This window comes from Tyto alba, unplaced genomic scaffold (assembly GCF_018691265.1).
Source record: "Tyto alba isolate M040663 unplaced genomic scaffold, T.alba_DEE_v4.0 Super-Scaffold_1, whole genome shotgun sequence".
Taxonomy (NCBI): domain Eukaryota; kingdom Metazoa; phylum Chordata; class Aves; order Strigiformes; family Tytonidae; genus Tyto; species Tyto alba.
This window is the reverse complement of record NW_024881261.1, coordinates 493,680-514,338: the sequence shown is the minus strand read 5'-3', so window position 1 is coordinate 514,338 and position 20,659 is coordinate 493,680. Positions and strand designations below refer to the sequence as shown.

Sequence of the window (20,659 nt, the reverse complement as noted above, 5' to 3'; positions counted from 1 at the left end):
TTTTTTTTTCTTTTTCCTCCTCGGATGCCCCTGCCCGCGCCTGGTCTTCAAAGGTCACTTCCAACCCAAAGCATTATATGATATGACCCTCTCCCTCTTTCTCTCCTTCCACAGTCTCCTTGCTTTCTTTGCTTCCTCTGTCTGCACTGACAAAATTTCACATTTACCTGTCAATGAGCCTAATGCTATAGCGGCCACAGAATCAATCTGCCTGGCACTTCACTGCTGCTACTGTATAGGATTTTAATTATTTGAATGTGCCGTCTTTTTTTCCTTCTCTGCTGTATTCTTTTCCTTCTCTTCACTTACATTTAAACGACTTAATGCCGTTTGGGACAAAAACCTGGGAGTTGGGTGTGACGGCGGACGTCGGGGCCGGTGAGAGCTGTTGGGTGACGCGAGCTCATCCCCCCGCGGGCTGCGTGTGGGTGCCGGCGGAGAATTCTCCCGGCGCCGGCCAGGGCAAGCCTGGAGCCGGCCTGTGCAGAGCTGCTCCCGGGGCACCCTCGGGCGCACGGGCCACCCCGGCAGCTCCGGGGGGTTTGGGCAGGGTCGGGAGCGTGGCGTGGCTGGTGAGGGTGGGTTTGCCGGCGGAACTTGCCTCACATGCGCGTCGTTCTCAGCGCAGCAAAGGGGGTTTGGCTGTTTCTGCTGGATGGAGCCAGTTGGGGATCTTTGCAATTCATTTTTCTGCTGCTGTCTCGGGCGTTTTGTTACTGTTTGCTGCATATTTAGCTGGGTGCAGTCACAAATATTGAAAAAAACACCTTAGTGCTCTCACTTGAAAATTGTGTCTCACTCTGTTTCAGTTTTAGGTGGCTTCAACAATCCATGTTGTTTAAACCCCTGGGCTTAAATCTCTAGGATAAAGATTTCCAATGTGGCCAGCAGACTTAGCCATAGAAGTTCCAACGTTTCTGCTTGGGTTGGAAAATAGTTCATTTGTTCCAGTTTCCTTTGAAATTGGAATATATAAGCCTAAGTCAGGTAGGTACCTCTGAGAATTTCCTTCTGTCTTCATGCCGCTGAACGTGCGTAGCTCTTGCCTCATGGGAGGTCGACGCAGGTGTTAAATCCTCAGGACAAACTGAGGCCAGAATAGAAGGGTAATGATGGCCAGAAAGGTAAAAGCTGAACAGAACATGTAAAGTTACTAGTTTAAAAAAGGAGGGGAGAAAGTAGATTAGGGAATTTCTGCATGTTGCTAGGGTACTGGTACTCCCAGTCTTTGAATGACTAACAGCGTTACTGTCCTACCTGCATTTTTTTTTGGCTACACAAAATACTGGCCGTCGCATGGCAGTGCCGAGATGGGGCAGTAAGCTTTCACTTTGCTAAGTGGCCTGAACCCGCTCAGCGTTTGGGTGAAAGTCTCCCTTCCTCGTGCAGTTCCCGAAAAGGGCGGGGGTGGAATTTCATGTTCCAACTCCTGTTTGTAGTATTAGTATTATTATTGTAAGTACACTTACTGGTTTAATTCTGAGTATAAACTTGGAATATCCTTTACTTCTCTTAAGAGTTGAAGACTATCAGTTCAATTTGAAGTACAAATACTTCGTGTATCAATTTCTAAAAACGGCCTGCTCTTATAATGGGTGGTGATCACAGTGTAGGTGTCTCTTTATCACACCTGATCTTGATTTTCTGATGCTGAAATGGTGGGTGTACTTTTGTTTTGACATTGGGTATCTGTGGATTTAGCTGGTATTAGGTGATAATAATAAGGGGCGTTTTGGCTTTGCGTTTGTTTGGGTTTTTTATTTTTCTGGTTTTTTTTGGTTTTTTTTTTTTTTTTTCCTCTATGGATAATTATTTGAATTTTCTGGAATATTTTGAGTGAGGTACAATGGGAGATGTATTAATACTTAATTAGGCTTTGATTTCTAAATAAGACTAACATGTTGCAAGTCAAGGCACCCTCTTCAAATCATAGGTACTAGACTGATAGTATTTGATTCATTGTGATTTTTTTTTTTTTTAAAAAATACACGATTTGACTGCAGAGAGACACTTGCTCTGTCCTTACTGACAGGCTGTGTTGATGCTGTCTGGAGTGGAAGAGAAGACTGAACAAAGGTGCCCAGATACAGGGGTGTCTCCAGGGTGTTTATAGGGGTGGGGAGCGTTTCTGGCGGGTTCGGTGGGGCTGGCGATGGCTGCGGGCCCTGGCAGCTGGGGAGGGGGCAGCTCGCCCGCCTTGCTGGCTGAGGGGGTGGGAACGAGGGTGGGAGGGGGCCCTGGCCCAGCTTGGCCGGTGCGTCGCTGTGCGTTGGGGCAAGCGCTGGCGGGTGGCTGGGGCGGGAGCCTGGAGCTGGCCCTGGGGTGCTGAGCCGAGCCCGGGGTGCACAGCACCTTCGTTCTGGGGTGCTGTCAAACTGCGCGCTCCCAGCTGAGGGCTTCGGCTTTAGGCACGCGTACTGGGGAGTCACAACGGGGGAGACCAACGCGTCGGTGTGCTCTGTTAAGGGAACCGTGAAAATAAGTAATCTCGAACTTCTCTCGATCCATTTCTGCACTCCTCACTTTCTATTTTCGCATTATTTTGCTGTCTTCTTTCTGATTTTAATCTTTTCTTGCCTGAGTTCCACTGGTAGTTTCTTAAACGTTGTTGCTGCCTTCTGTCTGTCTGGTTTTCTGTGGCAGAATCTCAAATCAATGTTTTTCTTACAGTTTCTGTTGTACTCACACTTACGCTGTTTTTTAGGGAGACTCTCTTGTTTTACTCAATTCTAAACTCCCTGTGCAGGAGGTGAAATCTTGAGGTAGACCAGAATTCAGTATTACCTAAAACTTCTTGAGCTATATGAAAGTGATAATGGGGAGGAGAAAACTTCTGTTACCTTTTGTGCATTTGGAAAAAAAAATAAAAAAAAATTGAGGAATCTGTTGTATCTTGGGAATTAAATTGTTGGTAATGTGTCACCATCAGGATACAGCTGTTGGCCCAGATGTGCCACTGAACAAAGCTGAGTGGTGGACCAGTGTGGTGGTGTCTGGCTGCTGAGCAGCCCTTGCTAGTGCGTAGTTCTTAATCTGCTCCTGTGAAAAGGCGTTTTGGTTTGAAACTCCTTCACTGCCTCTTGGTTTTTCTTTTACTTCTGCGGCTGGGGATGCGCTCGGGGACACGCAGGGGCAGCTGAAGGGGCTGGGGTGGTACCGGCAGTAATGCCCATGTGGGGCTCTGTTACTGAAGTGCTTATTCCAGGTGCACAGGGGTCGCTTGCAGTTGTTGATACTCGTGCTTTGGAAAATCTGTAGCATAACTGGGGGGAGGATTGTGCCAGTTTGTAGCTCTTCCTCCGTTTAGTCCGTAGGCAGGTGATAGTGTCAAATACATACAGCGAGAGAGATGTGGTTTTGACCAGGTCTTTCTTAAATCCTTCCCAGCCCGCCTGAAGATCTGAACACTTGTGCTGGTTTACGGCTTCCCGGGCGTCAGCTTCCCGAGTAGTTCAGCCCTCGGCATCCCTGGCTTAGGCAAAGGGTGGCACACCAGTGCGTGCTGGTGGGGGCACTCCTAACCAGTGCAGCTCAGTGCTGGGGTCCGGGGGGGCTCCCCGGGGGCTCGTGCGGGGCCGCACGGGTCCTGCGCACCAGCGGGCACTGCTAGGTGGGAGCGAGCTGCGGAGCAAATTCCTCTTTTAGGTATAAATGAGGATCAAGACCTGAGGCCGTCGCGCAGTAAAGCGGTGACACGTTATTGTGGATCCACGTATTTGTAAAATTTAAAAGCTCTTTTCTGATTTGCTGAAGGAGCAGTAATAGTACAGGCGACACAGAGGGTGGGGTTTTTCCTCCAAGATGGAGTTGTACGCTTAAAAAAATCAGTTTGTTCTTTAACAAAAAATAACAGATTTTCTTTTTAGCAGATATTTTTACAATTCTTTGAGCAAAAGAGTTTTATTTAGGAGCTTGTATGGTGTTTAGCCTCCCTTAAGCAGGAAACTCAGAACATTATCTTGTAGACCATCTTTCTTCTCCTTCAGATTAAGCGTTATCATTAACAGCAAAAGCGCATGTTTACACGAGGAAGTAATAGTGGCAAAGGGCATTATATAATTATAGCTTTCTGTTAATGTGGTTTTATAGCAGGTGGAGTAGAGTTATCATTTTGTAACTTTCTGGGTTTCCACAAATTGCCAGTGTATCAGTGAGATGGTTTAAGAGGATTTAATTCCCAAAATATTTCAATACGAAATTATGCAATAGGAGTAGGATATCGTAGGAAGAATGCTTTGCACGTGATTCTGTTAGTTTAATAGCGTGTATGAGCACGCTCAGAAGGGTCAAATCATAAAGGTTTTGTTGCTGTTTCAAAGTTCTCATCGTAATTTTGCTTACCACAGGATTTGACTTCCAAGGGAGTCGCGCACAGAATATCAGTCGAGCCTTCAGATGCCATGATTTCTCTAAAAGGCCGGCCTGTTGTTTGCTGTTTCTCTTTTGCCCTTTCCTGTTATTTGTGTCATCACACTGTTTATATCTTCCACCCCCTGCAAATGGATTTCCTCTTCTTATCCCAAACAATTTTTTTCCTTTCCTATACTGTGTATACTTACCTCCTCCTGCAAGCCGTCCCCTTATTCCTCATTTATTATTTAAGGTGAGGATGTTGCAGAGGAAAGTAGCCATTTCATCTGCAGTTTTGTGTGTGCCTTAAAAGCCCCCGAGGAGGCGCGTTTGGTTACCCTGAACACATCGCTCACTGCCCCTTGCAGCAGGGATTGAGTGCGTAGGAGGGATCTGATTTATTAATGCATGTCCTCGGGGGCTGGGGGTGTGCCAGGGAACGAGCCTGTTAAAGACAGAGCCAGGACAAGGCACTTACAGTGAAGTGACTCCCTTGGTGTTACAAAACTGCTCCACGTGGAGCTTTATCTCGGGCTTCAAAATGTCTTTGCGCTGCCTTTAATGCAACGAGTGTCTCGCTCGCTGCTGAGGAGGTGATCCTGCGAGGTTCAACTCCGTTTCTTCTCACCAGGGTAGACCAACACGCCGTTCCTTGGCACTCCTGTGAGAAGAGGAAATCAGTGACTGAACTACCCAGGAAGACAGACTGTGTTTAAGTGTATGTGCTCTGGGAGTCGTCTCCTCTCCACCCCCACCCAGAAGACCGGCCGCTTCGGTTGCAGCTTTACCTTGTCCTCTGCCCCTAAACTCTTACCTTAATTTGGAAAAAAAAGAGAAAGTCAGGCAGGGAGGTCTGGCTGCAAGCCACGCTTTCAGCACGCGGAAGCTCTCAAAATATATCTTCATTAGCATAGTCCAGTACTTTATTTGATATTTTCTAACCGTCTTTCTCTACCAAGAGTGTGAGAAATAGGAAGCGGTCGTAGTAAAACAGGACTTTCTGCCTTTGGTGACTACTTGAATGGCCTATCGCAGTCATTTAGCATCCTTTTTGTGTCTTTATTACCAAAGTGGTAAGGATAGAAGTGCCAGGGAAATAGGTTATTTCAAAGTGTGGAAAAAGTCAGATTAAGCACAGTAATCATCAGACCGGGGAAGAGTGAGCATTAGAAGTGAAATGTTTCCTTTCCTGCCTGTTTTTCCAGTAGCGTATAGTGGTTATTCCACACTTGTAGCACTATTGTTGTAGAGCTCCCTGCCCGACGTCGGGGGCGAGAGCCGGGGCACGCTCCCTCCGGGCCCGCTCCCCTTCCCCTGCCCCAGCCCGTGGGGGCTGGCAGCGGCTCTGGCCACCGTGTCCCCGGGCTGGTCCCCTCGGTCCCCCTCGCTCCCGTGGGGGGTCTGGCTCCCGCAGTCGGGCCGTGGCCAGCAGGACCCGGCGGGCTCATCCCGTCCCCTCTGCGGTGGCCGGGGGGATGCGGCCGTGGGGCGAGCGGGGAAGGAGCGTCCATCCGTGCTGCCGGGCGGCAGAGGCGCCCGCCCGCCCTCCTCCTTCCCTGCAGAACCAAACGGGGTGCTTGGCTGAGGCGCGGCAGCCCGTCTGCAAAGAGTTTAAAAAAAGAATCTGGAATTGCCCACTGTTTTCAAGGCCTGTCTGCTACTCGCTGTTCATTGACAGCTCCAGAAGTGCTAGCAGCAGGGCATTTAGTCACTGGGAGGAACCCACGTTTGTTCAGTCTTCAGGGAGACAAAACTGAAAAAAAAAAAAAAAAAATGTTAATTTGTAATGGTTTGCTGATGCGCATACAGAAGCCGTGCACTTCTCTTTTTTTCAGGGATGTAGGAGTAAAGTGTGCTGAATGGCACTGAAACAAGGTTGTTTGGGTGTTTTTCTTTGCAACACAAAATTTGTGGTGTTAAATAAAGCACAAATTTGGAACTGGTAGAGCGTTAGAGTGCAGATCGCTGTATGGGGACACCGGTAGTTGACACGGTCCGAAGAGGGACGGCATGCCTGCATCGCAGAGCAGTGCAGCCACTGCTCAGGACCGTCCGTCCTTCAAAAGGACCTGGAGAGAAGAATAACTGCTTCAAGGCAAAAGGTGTTTTCCAGCCGTTACCAGGAGGAGGGGTGGTTTGGTGGTGGGAACGCGGGCCTGGGCGGTGGCAGTCGGGGTTCAGCCACAAGCATCCTGCCGCAGCCTGGGCACGTGGCACCAGGTCCCCCCGGCGATGCACCCCGACCTGCCACCCAAGGCATTCCCGGGCTCGTGGCAGGCACCGGGCACGGCGTCCCGGTTCCCCCGCCGAAAACTGGAGGCTTTTAGAAGGATGCTGTGGAGGCGAAGGCGGTAAGGTGGACGGCCGTGATGGTACGCGAGCAGGCGAGGGTGGCTCCTCACCGCACAGCCGGCTCCAGCTGACCTTTCCCTCTTGAAAGGCTGCGTGCCCGAGGCGAGCGGCAAGCTGCTGGGGGGAAACTGGGCGGTGTGGGTCGTGGGCGAGACCCGTGGTGGTGGCTCTTTCTTTCCCCTTTAGCTTGAGGAAGGCAGAGAAGCACCACGTACTGACTTCGACGTAGCCTGTATGGGCATGCACCACACTTTATTACTGGAGGAGTTCCTGGCTAAACAAAAGCTTAGTCAGTGCAAGCTATGCGAGCCTCCTGCTTAGTGAGAGGTTCCTTTGGCTTACGCCAAAGGAGTGACAAGAGTAGCTCTTTTGGTAGCCTTTAGCAGAAAAGGTCTGTCTTACGGGAGTAAGTAAAAGCAGGGAAAGGCGCTCCATCTCAGCCTCTGTTTTGGTAAGGCTTGCAGAGACTGGTTACAGGATGGGTGTTAAGTAATGCCACCTTTCTCTAGAAAGTTCAGATCTCATTAAAGGCTTCGCCAGCACACCGCAGGAGGAGCGGCCGATCACAGGCATTAAGTACCATGGGAACACGCTGTATCCAAAACTTGTTCGGTGCACTGTGCACGAGGTAGAGCTGCCTCTACTTGTTCTCTCTGCGTTTTCCAGTTTCCATTGCGTTCTTGAAAAGAGATATTTTTTTTATTTCATTTTTTTTTTTTTATTGCCCTTGAATGTATCAGCAAGCCACTGTATATTAATGGACGGATTCTTCGGAGCGACTACGTGCAATGCTGTTGCACTCCTAGCACTGCAGTAGCTGAACAGTGAGCAGCAGGCCTGCTTTGTGAGCAGAACGTAATTCTGAATTCTTTCATTAAAGCCTTTTAAGTGATCCTGTGGGAGCTTGTTTTGAAGTTTTTTGTTTCTTCTGGTGTGGCAAACTCTCTAATTTTAGAGGCTTTACCAATTCCAGTGGGAAAAGCAAAACTAGTTTTCCCATAGGAATATCTCAGAAATGTAGGCTGAACTCTCTTTGGCAGTGTTTATTTATGTGTCAAGCAAATGTTAAAAGAAATTGCTCAAAAATCACTTGAGGGAATTTTATATTCATTAAGTACCATCAGCCAGCATTGGCTATGTTTTAATTACTCCAGAATTCTTGTTTATTTAGGGACAGAATTACTGCTTTTCTTGGACTAACTGGCCAGTGAAGACCTTTGTGTAATGTTGGGCAACAGCTGTCATTGGATCCATTATTGCAGCAGATTTGCACAAAGAAGGTTCTTTTTGACAAAAGCATTGGCTGTTTGTGTCCCTGACCTCACCATTCAAAATGTTTTTTAAAAACAGCTGTTCAAAGTCAAAGTGTTGGTCTAGAATTCCTGTTGCACTTTTTATTGGAGGAAGAAATGGAAGAACTATTTTATTTATTTATTTTTAACTTCGTATGTTGCCAGGCACATGAAGGAGTCAAGAACTGGGTGGAACAGTATGATAGGACCAACCCACTCACTTCAGAGAACTGGACGTGACCCAAAATCTTCTGCTAAAGCAAGTTTGTTTTCATGAACTGGCAATGTTGTTTTTCTGGGCTGGAAGGACAGACCTTATCCAGGCTTGGCTGCTTGCAAGACTGTGGAGCCAATTCTCATTTGTCTTGTGGGATAGCAGTTTTTAGCAAAAAGGAAGCAAAGCCTTTTCCCTTCAGCTAACCTTACTAAATATTTAAGTGTTTGTGATTTATGACCACTGTGTACCTTTTATATGTCTCAACAAACAAAGATCTTTAATATAATTTAGGAAGAAGCGGGAAGGGAACTGATGCTGTGTGGATGTATTTGTTCTTATAGGCTGTCAATCTCACTGAAGAGAGTGTGTGGAAAATATATGGTATGCCAGGATTGGTGAAGACAGAGCTGTGTAAGCCAGGTGAAGGGATATATCCTCGATTAAGTAGGTGGAATTTTGGTGCAAGACTTGCTTGCTTGTGTTGCTTAAAACAACAAGCTTTTGCCAAATTGTTTTCTCATTTGTATGTGAATATTCAGTATTGTATAACGAAAATCCATAGTAAACAGATAAAAAATTTGCTTTATGCTACGTTCAGAGCAATGCAAGAAAGGTACACAAGGAAACGCCTTTCTACTGCAAGGGTGGCCCAGCACTGGCCCAGGTTGCCCAGAGAGGCTGTGGAGTCGTCCTGCCCGGGGGTATTCAGAAGCTGTCTGGACGTGGTCCCGGGCAGCCGACGCTGGGTGACCTTGCTGGAGCAGGGGCTCGGGCCAGGTGGCCTCCAGAGCTCCCTTCCAGCCCCAGCCAGCCTGTGACCCTATGCAGCCAGACCATATCCAGTTTTTGTTGCCGATGCTGTTGCTCGTTGCTCTCCAGCACCTGCAGACGATGGCTGCCTACTACTCAGTTCATACCTTTGTGGCAAATCCTAGTTCCCTTTTTATCTGCTTTTCTGTTCTGGATGTAGACCATTTCCAAATGCTTTGCGGAGTGACTTTGGTCCAGGAGCTGGAACACGTGCATTTGAAAACAAAGGCTGTCCTTTCCTGAAAACTCAGGCTAAAACATGCACGTTGTCTGTCAGCTTGTAAAGTTTCTCTACATCTTCTGAAATCTTCCTCATATGCTTTATTAGTGTGCTGAAACTGAAGTCTCCAAGTCCGGGCTTTCAGCTCTGATTGGGTTTTGCTTGTTTGCTTTTCTGTTGACATTTCAGCAGCGAATAAATATGCTGCTCCTGATTACGTCAGAGCTGGAAAGGCGGTAGAGCCAGGAAACAGAACTAATTGAGAGCAGAGGATCTGCAGGGTTCACTGGAAGCTGATGATTATGGTATTTACCCCAAGCAAAGTAACAGCAAAGGTGCACGATGGGTAGTGATTAGATAGCAGAATGGCTGCTTCACTTACGTGTTTCTATTTTATCTACTACCGTGTTTGCAATGTCTGTTAGTTATTTGGACCAGTCATGCTTCAAGTAACAGAGCTGAGAACTGTGAAGAGATGTTGTCATAGTAGAGAAGGAGAAAGAAGAAGAGTATTCCTCCTCTATTCTACGTTTTTGTTCAGCTGCCCGGTAACGTAAGGCAAGATGACCTACTGTTCATGTTTGCCGTAATTCGTCTGGCACAGTGTCAGGGCAGAGAGTGAAGCTTCTGCCAGTATTTTAAAAATCCCTGCACGGCTTCTGAGAAGCGGGGTGCCTGCCCCACCCGAGGGGCCGCACAGGGGCGGGGGTCCCGGGGCGCATCGCGGGGGTTAGCCCGGCTGGCTCGCCACGCTCAGCGGGACTGGGCGCGCTGAGGCTGCTCGGCATCGCCGCCGGCAGCGGGGCAGGCCCGGGCCCTTCCCTCTGCCGAGAAAAATTCCACACCTGATCTCGCATTTGGCTGCTGCGTGGCTTCACGATGTCACCCAGTGCGCAGCTGGGGCCCGGTGCTGCCTCTCCTCTTTTCCCTCTGATGCGGAGCTGTGCTGGGGGGGGGGCTCTGCAGCTGCCCGGGGAGGGGGCAGCGGGCAGGCGGAGGGTGTCGTGGCCGCGGCAGGTCGCAGGCAGTTTCCTGGGGGGCAGGTCACTCCAGGGGAGCTGGGGCCAGCGCAGGCAGGGGTGGCTGGTTTCGAGGGTGCCCTGGCTGGCAGAGGAGGGCGAGGCCAGTGGAGACCCTTGAGGCTGCGGGTGTTTACGGCGCTGCCCCTCCACCCCCGCTCTGAGCTCCACGCTTGAACCTCGGCTGCGCTCCTGCAGCGTTTGCGACCCCCGGCAGCCCTCCCCCAGCCACCCCCGCAGGTCTCCCGGCTGCTGCGGGGGGAGCAGGGCGAGAGGGCAGAGCGCTGCGGGATGGGGGCTTCCAGCCGCGGCCGGGGCAGCAGCGCTGCGGGACGGGGGGGGGGCTCGTCTGGGCAAAACCCCGCTTCGGGGGGTTCACCTGGCACTCCGGCCCCCCGCTCCGTGGGGCTCCTGCCGCTCCTCTGCCTTGCTGGGGCCCCTCTCCGCCGCGGGGCTGACCCCCAGCAGGCGCCCCAGCCCCGCTCTGCGGGGCGGGCGGAGCCCGGGGCCGTGGGCGCCCCGCGGCACGCGTGGACCGGCAGCAGTGGGAGGTCACGGAGCGGGATGCGCTGGGGGCGGACAGAGGAGTCATTCCGAAGCTCGTGGGCGTTTCATGAGGGGAGGTGTTCCCCAAAATCCTCATTAGGAAAGCTCATCCTGCTTTTCCTTAGTGGTCCCCAACCTGCAAACAGAACTCTGCGGCTGCGTTTTTGCTGCTGGGTGAATTCTCTGTTGGAGGAGTCTCTGTCTCCTCTGCTGCTCGAGGCTGACAGGCATGGTTTTATCCTGAAAGCGTGTGCGGGGCCGTGTCCCGAACGTGGCAGCACCAGGGGGACCCCGTTGTGTTGCACGCCGTAAATGCACAGAAGGCTGCGCCGTTCTGAATAGTTGGTGGTTTTTAGGTTCAGCTCCTGTAATGGGATCCAGAAGTGGGGACAGGGATTAGAGCAGAGGAGGATGGACGGTGTTCCTATTTAGGATCGCAGCCATATCACTGGGTTGTCACACAAATACAGAAATCTTAACTAATATTCTGGATAACAGACATTCGTTTAAAAAAAAAAAAAACAAAACAAAACAACCAAACCCCAAAATCAAGAAAAAACCCCTCAAAATCCAAACCCCTGAAATCCCCAAACAGTTAAAAGTTAACGTTACATAGCCTCATACTTGAAAGGAATATTGTTATTTTTTTTTTCTTCCAAAAAGAAGCATAAACTGAAGGTGGATTTCCTTTAGCCTTGGTGAAAAGCTAACTTTGCCGAAGTCTGTAAATACTTGGATCACTTAACTGTGTTCCTTGGAGCTCCTTGGAGCTTTTGTTGAGAATTGGAAAATATGTTAGAAATAGCATTTAAACTATGTTTCCTTGAAGTATACAGATACTAACAGTTCCTTGCATGATATCATCCTAGAGGGAAATTCCTCTAGGCGCTCTGGATTTTCAGAAAGTTCAGGGGTATTTTAATTAGTTGAAAAATGTGAAGACGTTATCCGGCGATATCAGAACTGAAGTTCTTACTTCATCTTTGCAGCACTTCTTCCAAAACCTCTTAATTAAATCCATGAACTTAAAAGCTTTAAGAAAATAGAATACACTAAATGAATATATAAATTTGTGGGAAATGTTCAAAAGATTTTTTTTTTTTATGGGAATTTCCCATAATGTTTCTGAAATGTGACATTCATACGTACAGCTTATTAAACTATTCCTTGTGTTCTGTTTCATTTTTTTATGCTTTTTCTTGCTTAAAATGGGTATTTTTCCTTTAGCAGTATATTTTAAGTTAAAGAATGGGAAGTTTATGGTGTCAGTGCTAATAGATTAGAGGTGTTCACAGGCTTCCTGTGCTATTTGCCTGATGTTTCAGAACAATGTATGCCTTTCATTCCTGTGCCCAACCTGATATATATCATTTTAAGTATAATCTTACATTCAGTAAAATAACTGTGGGACTGTTAAAGTATTTTTCTCTAGAGCGATTAGCAAATCATAATGTGAAAAGACGCTAGGTAGATTTATGAAAACCAAATACGAAATTGGGGGATTTACTTTAGTTGACTTTTCCGTATCTCTAGACACTAGTTGTGACTTAGCGTGGGAGCCATCTGTGTGTTTTTTCCAAACAATTTAAGCAACCATGAATTCAAATGGCATTCTTTAAGTAATTTTGGAAGTAGATGTTACCAGGTCTCTGGGGAGAGATGGTAGGAACTGCGTTTCTCCCAAAGTGCTTGGCTCTGTAGCTGAGGGAGAATACCGTTTTGAGTACTGTATTTGGACCTTTGAATAACAGGTCTCCTCACAGGTCAACCTCCTCTGGAGTGATTTGCCTTTTCAGAGAACTGTGGCCCTTGCCTGTTCCTGGAAAGTTTATACACTGCTTCACTTCCTTCAAAGGTGAAAGGCAAGCCGAGTGAATGTTGGGGGGGGGGGGGGGGATGTCTACTGTTTCGTTGTGGTGTGGTCATCTTCAGCTAAGTTTGTGGGTCTGTGACAGCTTCCCTCTGATCACTGAACCAAGTGATCTACAGGCAAATTTGCCTTTTAAAAAAAGTCATAAACCAAGCAGGCTATGGGAAGTCATAAACAAAATAGCTGGTGGGGCTACTCGGCTTGTATCTTAAGATGATTGGTAGAACTATTGAAACATTGCTTCGATTAAATATTACAGACCTTTCTTTCAGTTCAGAAAACTCTGCATTGCAGCCGCCTTTGGTTCCCGTTCCTTTCGGCGTGAGTGGTGTCGGGGCAAACGGTGGATGTGTGCTGCAGTGGTCTGAAAGAGATGTGCAGAAATAGTCCTAAACCGAGTGCTGCTCCCTTCGTTTATGCCCAGTTTTCGTCATTCGTCGAACAGGGTGATGGGGATTTATCTTCAGAGTTCAGAAATGCAGATTTGGTGTTTGTGTGTGGAGGGGGGGTTGTGGGTTTTTTGTGGTGGTGATTTGGGGGGGGGTGTGTGTGTGTGTGCTTGGTTTTGTTGTTTTGTTATTTTGTTGTTGTTTGGGGTTTTTTTAAGATTTTGAAAAGGACTAGCTCCTGACAGTGAACTTCCAGAAAATGTGAACAGGTTGTGATAAATCCTGCCATGGTGAACTTTATTTCGTATTTGTTACTAGAGAGATGGTAAAGCTCTTCAGTCCTTTTTTATCCTCGTCTGTGTTTGAAAGGGTAACCTGGACTTCATGACAGTGTGTGTTTTTTGGAACAGTGGTCTCCTTTTGCCTTGCATATTTTCTCCTCCTTTTATTATTGCCTGTACTTCAAAGATGGATGAAATTGAAATTCTCTTGTCTGAAGCTGTGTTGCATGCATATTCTGAAGTATATTATAAGATCTACTGGCCATTTAGAAATCTAAAATGGAAGTAGCAACTGAACTGAGCTAAGTATAGTATTTGTGATTATTTAAGCTCATGGCACCTGGAGAGCTCAGTGACAAGTACAATTTGCAGTACAAATGCATTGCAAATGAGCTTCTACTCAGAAGGCAAGGCCTCAGTATGGGAAAACAGAGTTTGTAGAACCTTCCTAAAATTCCGTTCCTGATACAGAACCTGGAATACAGCATGTGTTCTACCTTGTGGAAAAATGCAAATGCTGACAGATGTGGCATTAACGAAGCTCATTTAAATTTCCTGTGCACCTGACAAGTGAATAATTGCCGAGTGCTCGGTAAGCAGAGCTGTGCATATCCAGTGCTTGGAATATATGTTTTATATTTATAGAGCCTGTTCTAGGGTTTTGCTCTTTTTTTTTCTGATAAAATGCTGGGGTTTGGTTAGATAATGGTAACGTAAGTGAGATTACTTCAGTGAATAGCTGCACTGTCGGTGAGGTGTCCACCATCTGCACTGGTGTGAGAACCCGCCGTGAGTTGCCGTGCTGCTTGGTGCGCCCTTCCAGTGCAACCTCCCGCCTGCTGCCCTCATTCCAGTAACAGAGGTGCAGTCTGGTGATGAGCGTGGTCTGAAGAGGAAGTCAAGCAGCGGCTGTGAAGGTGAAGGATGGCGAGAAACAGTTCTTAAAAAGCCTGTATTCCTTGCAGGTCTCCTGTGGGTGTTTCTGGTTAGCGGCTCCGAATATTGTACTATTTGTAAGGTAGTTCAACAGCTCGGTAGGCATACTGATAAAAATTGAAATGCACTGCTGTCTGAAATGTCCTCTATCTAGACTGCCTTATTTTGGAGAGATTTACTCATCTCTGTCTGATAAATTGCAGAGCATGAAACCAAGATAGGGGGCAAAAACTTGCTTGCTTTCATTTGATAGTGCTTTAGACTTTCATTGGAATTTATCGCTGCACCTCGTTTACTTAGTTGAGTGTTTTTCGCAAACGTTGGCACCATCAGACTTAACCTTAAAAAAGAGGAAATGTGCTATTTCTGTTCTACCTTGTTTTGTTTAATTGAATATTTTTTGAAACATGTCTGCCATCTTCATTTGGCAAGGCCTGCTTAAATCTCTAGCCATGAGAAGCACTGCTTGCCATCTGTGAACTGTTTTTTTTTGTTGTTTTTTTTTTCTGTTTTTTTTTGTCTTTTTAAAGTTGCTGTTCTTTTTTTAAACCCAGTGTAGACATTCCCAGCAATTATGGAAAAGTGACTTCATTTCTGACAGCAACCATACGATGAACTTGTTGAAAGCTGCTGCGAGCAGCTCATTTTCCCTGAGCCGGAGCGTGCTGCACGGAGCCCCATTTCTGCAAGAGCAGTCGTTTCTGTTAACCCCAGGGGTGCTCTGTCATGGAGCGTTGGCGATAATATGGAAATGAAAACATGCAAGTTTCTGGATTTGTACCCAGCAACTGCTAATTTTGATAGTTCAGCAACATTTAGGACTAGCGTATCTGGAAATAGACCTTCTTAAACTTGTAAAACAGAATGGGTGGGTTTAAGACATGATTTAAAACCAGTTTAATTCTCTGCTAGTCTTTTAAACCTGGCAAATAGCTAAAGAGTACAAATCCCGAATGCAGTCACTGTTGGTTATCTTCCTTCAGAATGATTTTTAGTAGTTGGTATGTTGCAGCAACGTGTATCTCATACTGACGTCAGTCCTTCCTATCAGTGGGGAAGGTGAACTCTGTCACATCCTTTTATTTAGTAAGTAAAAAACTTAAAGTGCGCTTAGCTTCTCAATCTGTATGTTTTCATCGTGTTTTGAACCTAGTCTTCAAGGTTTTAAAACTACTGAGTCTCATACTTTCATACACGGTTTTATGCAAAGGTTGGGAGGGAGGCGGGAGATGTACGTTTTCACCAGTGTCCAGTGAATTTCTGGACCGGCTGGCAGGAGCGTGGGAGTGATTGGGGCAAGCGGTGTGGGTTTGGGTAGCGCGGGGCGCGGGCACTCCTGCGGCAGGCGTTACTTTCGGGGGGGTCTAGATTTAGGTTAGGTGGTCTCCAAACGTGGTTCCAGGTGCTTGCTTCTCATTCCTGAGCGCCGGGGTTTGGTGGTATTTTAAATGTGAGACATGAACTTTTAATGATAATCTTTCATGAAAAATATTTGAAATTATTAACCTAAGTTTTGGCCTCAACATAATTGCTTCCATTTCTCGAGAGATTCAGTGGTTTTTCGTTAAATATCACAGAAAGTCTGTGACTCTGTAGAAGGGAAGACTGGAATAGGAAGATGGTAGGACTCTTTTTTTTTTTAATTTGACTGATTAGCATGAGGCCATTATGTCCAACAGTAGTTTGTCAAAGAATTTTAATTTTTTTGTTTTGATGAGAGATTTCATAAGCTAAAACCTTTATCGATGTAAGTAACTTCAGTGAACCTTCAAGCCTTTTAGTGCGAAAAAAACAAGCAGGATTTTCCCCAAATATAAATAGTGAACCAAAAATAGCTGTTTTCCAAGAGCAATAGCTCAGAATTGGGTTGGAGAATAAGAAGGTATGTATTATTTGGGAAGGAAATAGGAAGCATTTGAGTGAAGTTGTGTGTGAATTCACTCACCCTTTTGTATAAGGATAACCCACAAAGGTGATGTTTTCCTATATTTGCAAATATTTATTACATCAGATGGATTGATGTTATAAACAAAGTAAATCTCTTGATGAAATTTAGTGTAAGTTTCCATATGGAAACTATGTCAGACATAATCAAAGCAGACATGCAAAGTCTTAACAATTATGCTTAGCAAATCCTTTAAGGCTTTGAGAAGACCCTTATGTGTTAGGGATGAATATACTTTTTGCAGATACTCACTGAAATAGGACTTTGTCTTCCCAACGTGTTTTAATTACTTGAAAAATGGTCTGTGAAAATAGTTACAGTGTGTCACTGGTTGTAAAGGACTTGCCGTGTGTTCTTCAAACTTTGCCATTCCTTTCCCACGCTCCTTGCAAGCCTCTCTCCTGATATATTGTATTCAGATATACTTTATGGTGTTACTGCAAGTAATGAGGAATTTCCAATTGATCTTCAAGCAAAGATACTGTGACTACAGTTAACAGCTATCTGCAAGTGTTACTGGATTTTTTTTTATTTATTTCCCAAACCATCTTCTTGGACCACTTTTTAAAAAAGAATAAGCTGAGTTTTATACTGGTAGTGCAATATTTTTATTGTATTTTCTTTGTCTTCATCAAGTATCGTGCATGGATGTATAGAGGTTGAATGCAATGAACAAAAATACAGGAGCAAGGCAGCTTTTCCAACAGTCATTACTTCACATATTTTTGTGCGGGAGGGAGGTATGTGTGTGTATAGATATACCTATATGTGTGTGTCTCTTAAGTAAAACAGAGCTTAACAGATATTAACCAGAAAGTTGGGGTTTAAGTGACAGGGTGCAGTGTTTACTAACATGTACAATGCAACTTTGTTTCCCTGAGCTTGTATAATGTCATTAAAGTGTTTTCGGTGCAGGTGGTGCCTGCTGTGATAAAACCAGCATACTTTTGAGGGTGGGCTTCCAGCCGTGCTGTCTCTTCCCCTGCTGAGGATGCGGAAGGGAAGACCCCAGGAAAGCAAACTCTGGCTCGCAGGCTTCCCCTCCTGCTGCTCCCTGCCACCGAAGCCCCTGCGTTACCTTTACATCCAGGATTTTGCACCTTTACATCCAGGATTTTGCACCTTTACATCCAGGATTTTGCACCTTTACATCCAGGATTTTGCACCTTTACATCCAGGATTTTGCACCTTGACTGCTCAAGAAGATACAGGTTACGAGAGGAGATAAATTAATGTTTTTAAAATACTGTATTATTAGAGCTAGTTTTGAAGTCCTGTTGCTGTTAGCTCAAAGGTGGTGGGAAGCGGGGGAAAAAATGAGATTTCTTGGTATTCCCAGGAAATGGGGAGACTCCTGCCAGCTCCAGCTTGCCCTGGCACGGGCAGGGTGCTGGCCACCGGTCCCACCATCCTCCACCACTGCAGCAAGCACCATCTCCTGAGACGTTTTTGCACACAAGTCCTTTTTCACTCGGGTTTAGAGAGTTCATTTTGAGTTAAAACACCAGACCTAGAATTTTATTTTACATTTGTGAAGTTGGCATGTGGGGTAACACTAAAGCAATGTGTTACTTTGCTCGGCTCCTAATTTACATTGAAAGTTGTTTGGGTGTTTTGTTTGTTTGTTTTTTTTTTTTACAGTGTTGTAGATTTTTTTTCTTGTTTGGCCCATTCTTCCGCCCCCCCCCCCCCCCCCCCCCCCCGCAAAGTTTTGTGCCAAAGTGACTGCTGAAATTCTGAGAAATTCTTCTCTTTGGAAAGTGCTTTCAGCAGCAGCTATCTGTGGGACTTACTGCATCTTAACGGATTAAATCTTTAGTGAAATTCTTCAAAACAAAGCTCCATTTAAAAACTTTGTGCTATGTATGGTGTTGTATGATTGAGATGCATTTGGTGTGATATAATTTTCTTGGGCAGGAAACAACCTCATTCAGCCAAAGTTTGTTTCTTCATCCCACCAATTTGGAAGTAACTTCATGCCTGCTTTTTTTCTTCTTGCCTTCCATCCCACTTTTTCCCATTCTGTATAACTTCACAAATACAGATTAAGGCTGGGCTTTGTAAGTCAATTCTTTGTTCTTGAAACTACGTGTTGTCAAAGCAGGACAGTCAAAGTGGCGCGACCAGAACTGGTCCAGTGGGATATCCAGGGCTCTTCTCCAGCTTCATCCTGAGGGGCATATTTCCATGATAGTAAATACCAGTGATTGCAGAGGAGACGGGATCAGAACCATTCCCGAAACTCTGGAGGGGCAAATGGACAGGTAGCTTGATTGCTCTTTCCAAAGATGTAGGCATGAAAAAGATACTACTGAGAAGCCTCCCTTCTTGCTGGTGGAGATTTGACTTGTCCTACAAGGCATTCCCAGTGCTGCTGATACACTCGTTTCTCAGATGCTTAGCCAACATGTTTTCTTCATGTGTTTTGGGGTTACGCTCACTTTCAGATGTGCTAGCAGATAGGCTTTGCAAGGCTCTTCAGTGTTTTTCCCCTTTATCTGCAGCAAAGTGTGCGGATTGCTTTATATGATCATCTTCATTCTTATCTCACCTAATTAATTCCCAGCCATTGCAAGAGCCCTCGGCAGTGATGATCCTTCCAGCTCTCCTAGCATCTGTTTTCTCTCAACAATCTAATCTGCTGAGAATAGAAATATTTATTAATCCTTCTGCAGCCAATATATGGGAACGTGGATGAAATTTATCAGCTGTGATCTCGTGATTCCTTTTGAACTTTGTGAAAGCTATCACGGAAGCTTTACATTTACTGAGAGGAATGAGAAATGCTTTTTAAAATAATAAAAAAAGAGAGACTGCCTGTTTAAAGTATTGAAGAATGAAAATCTAACAGACAGAGCTGCTGGATTTTTATACTCTACAGAAATCCAGAAGGCTGTTAAACTTCACATGGCACCGTACATGATACCAAATAAGAGACGAATTGGAAAATTTCCATTAACTATGGATTTTAATGAATGGTTCTAATGCTTAGTTTAAGACAACCTTGACTTCTGCCTTTCGGGAAAAGTGACACTGTTGCTGTGGGTAGCATGTGAACCATTTGGAAACTAACCAGATAAATAATACTTAAAAATGTGCCCTGTGCAAGCATATTAACTGTTCTTCCATGCAGAGTGGACGTATTTCAGTGAACATACAAGCAGGTGTGACCTAGCTTTAAAATGTCTACCCGATTTCCACCCTTGTATTCAGTGTTTGCTAATATTGACTTTTTAAATGCCAGGGGGAAACTCCTACCCTTTTTTCCTAGGCATAGAATATCCAGTCACATTATCTGTAGATCTATTATAATTGATTGTATGGGGTTTTTCCTCCTTTTTCCTCTGGATGAGGAAATGTATACTGAGTGGTTTATGGCTGGAAGAATTAATTAAAATGATTGACACTGCAGTTATTGATTGCCTCCTTAAAACTTGACTAAAAGTCTCTTGAAATCAAGGAGGCTTTTAAAACCAGGCCTAGTAAATGGAGATAATATTCTTCCTTCTCTAATGTTTGGAGCTCAGAGGAAGGATCTCTCTGTCACCTGGCCTCCTGAGGAAATGCAGAAGGATCTGACTGGTAGATCCAGCACTTAGCTGCCGAGGGTCACGGATTTGAGAAGAGGGGGTTGTTTGACTTTGTATTAATTTGCTTTTTATATTGATGATGTACTTTGGAAATCTGATGGTTGATTATTTCAAAACCACTCTGTTACCTGCTTCTGATGTGGTGTTTTGGTATCTCTTACTGAGAGCTGGAATGTCAAGCTTTTTGTGAGGCTGCCCAGGAAATGTATTAATCTTGTATGATTTTTTTGTAAGTCTTTTATGCAGTGATTTTTTTTTTTTTTCTATGTTTCTCTAGGGATCTTCTTATTATAGATGTCCTCATTTTTACACTAAACCATCCTTTCTCTTAGCATTTTTCCTGCTGCTCACATATCAGTAGAATAATAAGACTGTAATTTTCAATCCCTCGTACTAAAATAGGACAAATCTTTCAGAAGCACACCGATGACATTTTCTTCTTGAACTCTGAAAAATTCAAAACGGGTCAGCTCCGTATCGTGAGGAACAACACAGCCTGTTATATTTCTTGTCGATCTGTTGACACTGCCAGGAGGGATGAGCACCTGCAGTATTACCAGCTTTTAGGAATTACTGTGTTTAACAGTAAGATGGGAATTGAAATGGATTCTGAATAGTTGTTTTGTCTGTCAGGATTACTTGTGGATAAGCAAGAGCGTGTATTAATGAACTGCCACTCTAATCACAGTTTATGGAATACTGTCTAATAGGAAGCAACGGTTTCTGTGAGTGTTTGCTGTAGAAAAAGAGGGGAATATTGGTACGTACTGATTAAAAAAAAAAAAAAAAAGAATAATTTGCGGATGGCTTGCTAAGGGAGAGTGTCTGCGGGGGCACGTGTG

General features: G+C 45.5%; 1 protein-coding gene across 4 annotated transcripts in view; it reads left to right on the top strand.

Moving 5' to 3' along the window:
• INPP5A (inositol polyphosphate-5-phosphatase A) overlaps nucleotides 1–20,659 on the top strand; it is a 248,190-nt gene that overhangs the window by 3,013 nt on the left and 224,518 nt on the right. The gene's annotated exons all lie outside the window — the stretch shown is intronic.